Source organism: Colobus angolensis, unplaced genomic scaffold (genome assembly GCF_000951035.1).
Source record: "Colobus angolensis palliatus isolate OR3802 unplaced genomic scaffold, Cang.pa_1.0 Scaffold604, whole genome shotgun sequence".
NCBI lineage: Eukaryota > Metazoa > Chordata > Mammalia > Primates > Cercopithecidae > Colobus > Colobus angolensis.
In genome coordinates this window covers 861,111-871,583 of record NW_012119644.1, presented here as the reverse complement: position 1 = coordinate 871,583, position 10,473 = coordinate 861,111, and the positions used below count along the sequence as shown (strand labels likewise).

Genomic DNA, 10,473 nt, shown 5'->3' with positions numbered 1-10,473 from the left:
CCTCCCCTCTCCTCCCCTCCCCTCCCCTTCCCTTCCCTTTCGTTTCCGACAGGATGTCCTCTGTCAGCAAGGCTGGAGTGCAGTGTCACAATCATGGGTCACTGCAACTTCCACCTCCCATGCTCAGATGATTCTTCCACCTCAGCCTCCCAAGTAGCTAGGACTACAGACACGCAGAACCACAGCTGGCTAATTTTTGTGTTTTTGGTAGAGCTGGGGTTTCAACATGTTGCTCAGGCTGGTCTTGAACTCCTGGCCTTAAGCAATTCCCCCACCTTGGCCTCCCAAAGTGCTGGGACTACAGGTGTGAGTCACCATGCCTGGCCTGTTTATTTCTATTTAATAAACTACTATCTGGCACTTTCAATGAGTCAGGTGCTGTTCTAAGGATTTTTCATCCTCATAACTACTGTGCATGGTAAGTAATGTCCCATTTGACATATAAGGAAACTGAGGCACAGAGAAGCTATGCAACTTCCTAAAAGTCACACAGTTAGCAAGTGGCAGAACTGAGATTGAGAACACAGTAGCTTTGTTCAGAGCCTTTTCCCTTCCCACTGTGCTATCCTGCCTCTCTTTATCCACCACAATTTATGCAACTGTCCAACTAGCATACCCACTTGCCAGGTGGGGAAGGCTGTGGTCCTTCATCAAAAGACTAAAAATAAATGAATGTCTAAACCAAATTTACACTTTAGTTAAACTAAAATGCTTACCACTCTTCCTTTTTAAAAATTATTTTAATAGTTTTTTTGGGGATCAGGTGGTGGTTGGTTACATGGATAAATTCTTTAGTGGTGATTTCTGAGATTTGGGCACACCCATCACCTAAGTAGTGTGCACTGTACCCAATGTGTAGTCCGTCATCTGTCACCCTATCCCCACCCTTCCCCCCAAGTCCCTGAAGTCCATTATATTATTCTTATGCCTTTGTGTCCTCAAGGCTTAGCTCCCACTTATAAGTGAAGACTATGTGTTTGGTTTTTCATTTCTGAATTACTTCACTTAGAATAATGGTCTCCAGCTCCATCCAGGTTGCTACGAATGCCATTATTTCGTTCCTTCTTGTGGCTGAGCAATACAACTTTCTCGTGGGATTTTTTTTTTTTTTTTTTCTTGCTGGTTTGTCAGAATTCCTTGTAGATTCTGGGTATTTGCCCTTTGTGGATGCATAGTTTGAGAAGATTTTCTTCCATGCGGTGGGTTGTCTGTTTACTTTGCTGATTGTCTTTTGCTGTGCAGAAACTTTTTAGTTGATTAAGTCCAACCTATTTATTTATCTTTGTTTTTGTTGTATTTACTTTTGGGTTCTTGGTCATGAACACCTGAGCTGGTGTCTAGAAGAGTTTTTCCAATGTTATCTTCTAGAATTTTTATGGTTTCAGGTCTTGTATTTCAGTCTTTGATCCACCTTGTGTTGATTTTTGCATCAGGTGACAAATGAGGATACAGTTGCATCCTTCTACATGTGGCTTGCCAATTATGCCAGCACCATTTGTTGAATAGGGTGTCCTTTCTCTATGTTTTTGTTTGCTTTGTCAAAGATCCACTGGCTATAAGTATTTGGCTTTATTTCGGGGTCCTCTATTTTGTTTCATTGGTCTAGGTGCCTATTTTTATACCAGTACCATGCTGTTTGGTAACTATAGTCTTGTGGTATAGTTTCATGTCCGTTAATGTGATGCCTCCAGATTGTTCTTTTTGCTTAGTCTTGCTTTGGCTATGAGGGCTCTTTTTTGGTTTCGTATGAATTTTAGGATTGTTTTTTCTAGTTCTGTGAAGAATGATGTTGGTATTTTGATGGAGATTGCATTAAATTTATAGATTGCTTTTGGCAGTATGGTCATTTTCACAATATTGATTCTACCCATCCATGAACATGGAATGTGTTTCCATTTGTTTGTGTTATCTATGACTTCTTTCAGCAGTGTTTTGTAGTTTTCCTCGTAGAGATCTTTCGTCTTCTTGGTAAGGTATATTCCTAAGTATTTTATTTTTCTTGGAGCTGTGGAAAAAGTGGTTGAGTTATTAATTTGATTCTCACCTTGGTCATTGGTGATGTATAGAAGTGCTACTGATTTGTATACATTGATTTTGTAAAGTGAACATCCTTGTCTTGTTCCAGTTCTCAGCGGAAATGTTTTCAACATTTTCCCATTCAGTATAATGCTGGCTGTGGGTTTGTCATAGATGGCTTTTATTACTTTAAGGTATGTCACTTTTATGCTGATTTTGCTGAAGGTTTTAATCATAAAGTGATGCTGGATTTTGCCAAATGCTTTTTCTGCATCTGTTGAGATGATCATATGATTTTTCTTTTTTACTTCTGTTTATATGGTGTATCACATTTATTAACTTGCATATGTTAAACCATCCCTGCATCCCTGGTGTGAAACCCACTTGGTTATGGTGTATTTTTTTTTTTTATATGCTATTAGATTCTGTTACCTAGTATTTTGTTGAGGATTTTTGCATCTATATTCATCAGGGATATTGGTCCGTAGTTTTCTTTTTTGTTATGTCCTTTCCTGACTTTGGCATTAAGGTGATACTGGCTTCATAGAATGATTTAGGGAGGATTTTCTCTTCCTCTATCTTTTGTAATAGTTTCAGTAGAAATTAGTACCAATTCCTCTTTGAACGTCTAATAGAATTCAGCTGTGAATCCATCTGGTCCTGGCCCTATTTGTTGGCAATGTTGTTATTACTGTTCCAATCTCACCACTTGTTATTGGTCTGTTCAGAGTTTCTGTTTCTTCCTGCTTTAATCTGGGAGGGTTGTGTATTTCCAGTAGTTTATTCACCTCCTCGAGGTTTTCTAATTTGTGTGCAGAAAGGTGTCCACAGTCTTGAATGATTTTTTGTTTCTGTGGTATCAGTTTTAATATCTCCTGTTTTATTTCTAATTGAGCTTATTTGTATCCTCTCTCTTCTTGTTTAATTATTGACTTTCAAAAACCTTTTCAAATAACCAGCTTTTGTTTCATTTATCTTTTGTATTTTTTTGCTTCAGTTCCATTTAGTTCTGCTCTGATCTTTGTTATTTCTTTTCTTTTGCTGGGTTTGTGTTTGATTTGTTCTTGTTTCTTTACTTCCTTAAGATGTGAGTTTAGATTGTCTACCTGTGCCTTTTCAAGCTTTTGATGTAGGCATTTAATGCTATGAACGTTCCTCTTAGCACTGCTTTTGCTATATCCCAGAGGTTTTGATAGGTCATGTCACCATTATCATTCAGTTCAAAGAATTTTTAAATTTTCATCTTGATTTCATTGTTGTCCCAAAGATCATTCAGGAGCCACTTATTTAATTTCCATGTATTTGTATAGTTTTGAGGATTCTTTTTGGAGTTAATTTTCAATTTTTATTCCACTGTGGTCTGAGAGTGTGCTTGATATAACTTCAGTTTTCTTAAATTTATTGAGAGTTTTTTGTGGCCTATCATATGGTCTATCTTGGAGAATGTTCTAGGTGCTGATGAATAGAATGTATATTCTACAGTTGTTGGGTAGAATGCTCTGTAAATAAATGTTAAGTCCATTTGTCTGTGTTATAGTTTAAGTCCATTGTTTCTTTGTTGACTTTTTGTCTTGATGACCTGTCTAGTATTGTCAGTGGAGTATTGAAATCCCCCACTATTATTGTGTTGCCGTCTAACTGATTTCTTAGGTCTAGTAGTTGTTGTTTTATAAATTTGGGAGCTTCACTCTTAGGTGCATATATATTTGGGATTGTGATATTTTCCTGTTGGACTAATCTTTTTATAATTATATAATGTTTTTTATCTTTTTTCACTGTTGTTGCTTTAAAGCCTATTTTATCTCATATAAGAATAGCTACTCCTCCTCACTTTTGGTTTCCATTTACAAGCAATATCTTTCTCCATCCTTTTACCTTAAGTCTTTGTGAGTCCTTATGCATTAGGTGAGTCCCTTGAAGATAGCAGATACTTGGTTGGTGGAATTTATCCATTCTGCCATTCTGTATCTTTTAAACAGGGCATTTAAATCATTTACATTCAATATTAGTACTGAGATGTGAGGTACTGTTCTATTCATCATTCTAGTTGTTGCCTGAATACATTGTGTGTGTGTGTGTGTGTGTTTCATTGTGTTACTGTTTTATAGGCTCTGTGAAATTTTTGCTTTGAGGAGGTTCCATTTTTGTGTATTTCCAGGTTTTGTTTCAAGATTTAGGACTCCTTTTAGCATTGCTTGTAGTTCTGGCTTGGTAGTGGCAAAGTCTCTCAGCATTTGTCTGAAAAAGACTTTATCTCTCCATTTATGAAGCGTAGGTTTCTGGATATAAAATTCTTGGCTGGCAATTATTTTGTTTGAGAACGCTAAAGATTGGACTCCAGTCCCTTTTGGCTTGGGAGTTTCTACTGAGAAATCTGCTGTTAATCAGATAAGTTTTCCTTTATAAGTTACCTTTTGCCTCACAGATCTTAAGATTCTTTCCTTTGTCTTGACTTTAGATAACCTGATGGCTATGTGCCCAGGTGATGATCTTTTTGTGATTAATTTCCTGGGTATTATTTGAGATTCTGGTATTTGAATGTCTAGATCTGTAGCAAGCCCAGGGAAGTTTTCCTTGATTATTTCCTCAAATAAGTTTTCCAAACATGAAATTTTTTTTTTCTTCCTCGTGAACACCAGCTATTGTTATGTTTGGTCATTTAACATAATCTCAAACTTCTTAGAGGCTTTGGTTCAGTTTTTAAAAATGCATTTTTCTTTGTCTGTGTTGGATTGGGTTAAATCAAAAGGCTTGTCTTTGAGCTCTGAAGTTCTTTCTTCCACTTGATTCCATTGTGGAAAATTTCCAGTGTATTTTGTATTTCTCTAAGGGTATCTTTCATTTCTAGAAGTTGTGATTGTCTTTTCTTTATATCTATTTCTCTAAAGACTTTTCAATCATATCTTAGATTGTTTTTTAATGTTCTTTAAGTTGATTTTCACCTTTCTCTAGTACTTCCTTGAGTAGCTTAATAATCAACCTGCTGAATTCTTCATTTGGCAATTCAGAGAGTTCTTAGTTTAGCTAGTGTGATCTTTTGGAGTGTTATAGAATCTTTTTTTTTCATATTACCAGAATTACTTTTCTGGTTCCTTCTCATTTGGGTAGACTGTTTCAGTGGAAAGATTTGGAACTCAAGGGCTGCGGTTCAGATTTTTATGTCCCAAGCGGTGATCCCTTAATGTGGTGCTCTCTCCCTTCCCCTAGGAATGATTCTTCCTGAGAGCTGGACTGCAGTAATTGTTATTGCCCTTCTGAGTCTACCCACCCAGTGGAGTTACTGGGCTCTGGACTGTTGCTGGGGAATGTCTGCAAAGAATCCTGTTATATGATTCACGTTTGGGTCTCTCAGCCATGGATACCAGCACCTACTCCAGTGGAGGTGGCAGGGAGTAAAGTTGACTTTTTGGAATTCCTGGGTTGTAGTTTTGTTCAGTGTGCTGGTTTTATTCAAATGCTGGTTATGCTAGCAGTCAAGTTGTCACATGGACGGACTCAGGACCTCTGATTAGCCAGGATGTTGCAGGCAGTGAAATTAGCTGTTGTTTTCTCCTTTCTTGGGGCAGGGTTGTTCTTTTATGAGTTGCTGTAATGGCTTGAGTTGGTTGGCCTCCAGCCAGGAGGTGGTGCTTTCAAGAGAGCACCAACTGCGGTAGTAGAGAGGAAATACAAGCTTGCCCTATGTTGGCTAGAATAAGTGCTTGGGTTTCTCAGGTGATGGGCAGGGCCATAGAGCTCCCAAGAATTTTTGTCTTTTGTCTTTGTCTACCAGGGCAGTAAACCATCAGGTTGGGGCAGGGTTAGGTGGGTCTGAACAAAACCTCACCTGGGGCAGGGCTTGCTGCGGACACTGTGGGGGATGGGGGGTGCTTCTCAGGCCAGTGAAGTTATGTTCCAAGGGGGTTATAGCTGCCTCTTCTGCATCATACCAGTCACCAGGGAAGTGTGGGAAAGCCAGCAGCGACAGGCCTCACACTGCTCCCACACAGTCAGCAAGGCCACTCTCCCTCCTGCTGTGCCCCACCAGGAAGCTGTGCAGGGCTGAAATCTTGCCCCAGGCTATGAGCTTCCCCGCTGAGAAAGCAAGTAGGGCTCTCAGACCTCTTCCCTCCTAACTTCCCACACTGTCAGCAGTGGCTTCTGCACTCCTATCTGCACTTCCCATTCACTTCCCTGGATTCTGCTCAGAAAATCTGTGCTCAGTCAAAAATTATTAAAGCTCAGCTAGAAGCTTTCTTCAACCTGTGGCCTCTCCCCTGTTCTGCTGGCTTCCTCCCTAAGGGCTACTGTGAGATAAAGCCAGGGATGGCTTCCCTGGGCTCGAGCGTGGGACCAGGAGTGCCTACAGGGCTCTTCCCGCTGCTTCTTCTACTTTCATATTTTGTTTGGCTCTCTGAATCTGTTTCTGCTCTAGGTAAGGTTACATCTTTCTCTCATGATCTGGATTTTTAGGTTCCCCAGTGGGGATGTGTGTTCAGAGGCAGACATTTCCCCCTCTTCACACTTTGAGAACTCACAGTTTTTCAGCTCTCTTGAAGTTTGCAGCAGCAAGCGTCTTCTTTCAAAGGGTCTGTGAATTCTTTCAGTTTTCCTGTTATGTTCCTGCTGTAGTTCTTGGAGCAAAGGTTCATGATGTGCGTCTCCAGGTGCTGTTCTGTTTGTCCAAGTGGGAGCTTCACATTAGTCCTGTCTCCTATCTGCCATTTTCCTCTCTTCCTTTTGAATACCAGCTTTAACTCATTCTTATGTACTGATCTAATTCTGCTGGATAAGTGAGCTTCTCCTCTGCAAATAATGGCTCAACATCTTCATTTACCATCAAGTTTTTTAAAAGCACCACTGTTTATTAAATGTGTTAGCAAGGCCAATGCTATCTACAAAATAAAAAAAATTGGATTAGATAATTTATCAGACCCTTTTTAACTCATATGTTTTGTGGTCACATATGTTTAGCTTCTGAGTGGCTTTGTTAGCTTTACTTTGTTTTCTGACCACAGATGTACATACCATTGACTTTGTCCATCCATTTCATAATTGGAAAACAGAGAAAGAGGTAAGTTAAATAGACACAAACCGTCTACACTATTGGCAAACCAACTGTTGATAAGTTATTTTCTCTTGTGAAGGAGAAAAATCTCTTTTTAATTCTTATTTTTTTAAATTAAGGAGTAATTTATATACAGTGAAATGCTCAGATCTTAAGAAAACAGTTCCATGAGTTTTGTAAATATATACACCCATGTAACCTATAATTCAATTAAAATATATGTATCATTTTCATCACCTTAGAAAGTACTTTTGTGCCCATCTAGTCAATTTCCATTCCACCCTACAGGCAACCAATCTTCTGATTTTTTTTCCTATTGATGAGTTTTTTTCTAAACACATTTGTTTTTAAATTGCCATGCAATATTGTACAGAACATCAGAAAAACAAATAGTATTGCTTTTGGAGTTGAAGACTTAGGTCTAATTTTCTAAAGCTTGGATTCATCTAACAATATAAAATTTAATTACTAGTCAAATAATACTATGCCAATTTCATTCATCTGTTGAATACTGATTTTTAAAACATCTTCTGAGAGAGGAAAACATGAGTCCAAAGGCCTTGGGTTTTCACGGTTTTTCACAAGGTTTGCATGAATTTCTGTAAATAATGGAATTTCTCATTCTCTCTCTCTCTCTCTCATTCCTCATATGCAAATTGAGAGAATTAGACTAATGGCTTCTAAGAAAGACATCTTCTAGTTTTAACACTCTTTGATGCTGTATTGTTTTCTCAGAGCACTACATCTAAAACACATTATGCATCCAAAATGAAAGTCATTACTTTTTAAAATATCCTTTGAATTACGTGGATGTTTATGTGGTTGTTGGTAGAATGTGATACCTATGAAAGAAAAAAATTAATTTCAAAGTCCTTTGCTCAGTTAGTATCCATTTATTTATGTTTTTAATGCTATTGCATGCCTTTAAAAAATAATGGGTATTCTGGGTATCTATTGCTGTGTAAGAAACTTCCCCAAAACTTGATGGCATCAAACAATAATTTATTACTATCTCAGTTCTGTGGGTTGACCGGATACAGCAGGGCAGTTTTCATGAGGGATTTCTTATGTGGTTGCCATGACATAGCAGCTAGAGGTGGCCGAATCTAAAGTCATCTGAAGGCATCTTCACTCACATGTCTTGGATTATTGGGGCTTGGCATGGCTGGAGTAGCTGGAAAAAGTTGGATATTTGTCCAACTTCCACACTGTGGGGAAGTGTGCAGCTTCCCCACATAGCTCACTGATCTTCCTCATGGCATGGGGATTTCAAAATGCTTAGACTTTTCTTTTTTCTTTCTTTCTTTTTTTGACATAATGGCTGGCTTTTCCCCAGAGTGAGTGATGTTAGCTAGAGAGACAGAATCCTGCTGCTAGGCTTCTGTGGGTCTAGCCTACGAAGGAGCCTAGTCATGAAGTATATCTTATCACCATCTCAACATTTCATTTGTAATTTAGTAACTACACCTACCCCAGATACAAAAGGATGGGAATTAGACTTCACTCCTGGATAGAAGGCCGGGCACCATGGCTCATGCCTGTAATCCCCGCACTTTGGGAGGCCGAGGCAGGCAGATCATGAGGTCAGGAGCTCAATATCAGCCTGGCCAGCATGGTAAAACCGTGTCTCTGCTAAAAATACAAAAATTATCTGGGCGTGGTGGCGGGCGCCTGTAATGCCAGCTACTCGGGAGGCTGAGGCAGGAGGATCCCTTGAACCCGTGAGGTAGAGGTTGCAGTGAGATGAGATTGCACCGTTGCACTCTAGCCTGGGTGACAGAGTGAGACTCTGTCTCAAAAAAAAAAAAAAAAGAAAAAAGAAACAAAAATTGCAGCCATCTTTACTCTAACATAAAGAAGTTCATATTTTTAGATCTGTAGCCTGAGTCTCTCTCTTTTGTAAGCTTAACAAACTTTATTGTATAATTAATCATTTAATAGTTAACTCATCTATAAATCAAAAGATCTCATAATTTTTAGATATGAAATCTTGATCAAGTTACCCCACCTATTTTAAACTTGGACTTTTTATCTGTAAAAGTTGTCCTCTCTCCCTTTCAAAAGGATTATATGAGTCACATGTGATAACATATATAAAAGTATAAAACTATGAAAGTCATGGAAATGTAAGTTATCATCTTGGTTATTATTAAAATAATTTTGACTCCATTTTTTTTTCTGCAAAACAGTGAAACAAAATAAATGTTTTCTTAAAGTAGTTGAATTTCCCAAGTCAGTTCTAGATACATCACCTTTTTCCTTTGCCATGAAAGGCCATGCTCACAGAGCCCTTTCCTGACCTCTGTACTTAAAATGGCCTCTGAGTCCAGGTTCACTGGCTCACCCCTGTAATCCAAGCACTTTGGGAGGCTGAGGCAGAAGGATCACTTGAAGCCGGAAGTTCAAGATCAGCCTGAGCAACATAGTGAGACCCCGTCTCTGAAAAAAATTTTTTCAAAAGAGTAGCCAGGTGTGGTGGCATGAGTCTGTAGTTTCAGCTACTTGGGAGGCTGAGGTGGGAGGATGGCTTGAGCCCAGGAGATTGAGGCTTCAGTGAGCCATGATCATGCCACTGCACTCCAGCCTCGTGATAGTACAAGAGCCAGTCTCAAAAGAAGAAAAAAAAAATGAAAATAGCTTCTATTGAGCTTACCATACTATAAAAAAAAGAAAAAAAAAAAAAAACACTAACTCTAATCTCCACCTGAAGAAATATTGCATATTCATTCATTCATCTACCTATTTGTTTTCCATCTCTTCTAGAACATGAGATCCTGTGGACAGAGACTCAGAGTTTCCTCAGTGCTGATAAGAAACTGGCAATTACCAGACAATTAACAAACATTTTTGAATAAATGAATGACTGAATAAATGACTGGTGTTATTACCGTTGACCCATCTGGCATCCTAGTTTTGAAGTGTCTTTCCCTTTATAGCTCTTACAGCTTTCACTTACTTTTGCCTTCAGCAATATATTATAGTTCATCTTGAAACTAGTCACTTCCTAGAGTGAGTCCTTTTCTCAGTCTTCCCTCTCTAATATGTCCTCTTACAGTTATGATAAAATCTTGGCAATCCTTTTTGTGGCATGTCTCTGAAATATGTCTCATTCTTTCCATTTTTACTACCATTGTCTCAGGCCAGGGATTTATCATAATCTCTTATCTAAATTGTTACAAAAATACCCTAGGTAGTTTTCTTCTTCGCTATTTTCTAAAAGCATTCGCATCCTAAAATGTTGATTTTTTTAATATTATTCTGCTCTTCACAAAACTTTCGGTGGTTTACCCATGGCTATGGGATGAACTTCAGGCTTCTAAATATTGTAGTCTTGTTGTGTCCCTATCTAGTTTCTGTCCACCTTTTTCAGCTGCATGGACTTCCAACACTCCAACAATGAAAGCCCTCTA

At 38.6% G+C, this 10,473-nt stretch overlaps 1 long non-coding RNA gene across 1 annotated transcript in view; it reads left to right on the top strand.

The window, feature by feature from the left end:
* LOC105527045 overlaps positions 1–9,961 on the top strand; it is a 215,457-nt gene extending 205,496 nt beyond the window's left edge. The window contains exon 4 of the long non-coding RNA XR_001004185.1: positions 9,827–9,961. This is a non-coding gene — a long non-coding RNA (uncharacterized LOC105527045). The remainder of the gene's footprint in view (positions 1–9,826) is intronic.
* Positions 9,962–10,473: the final 512 nt, after the last annotated feature.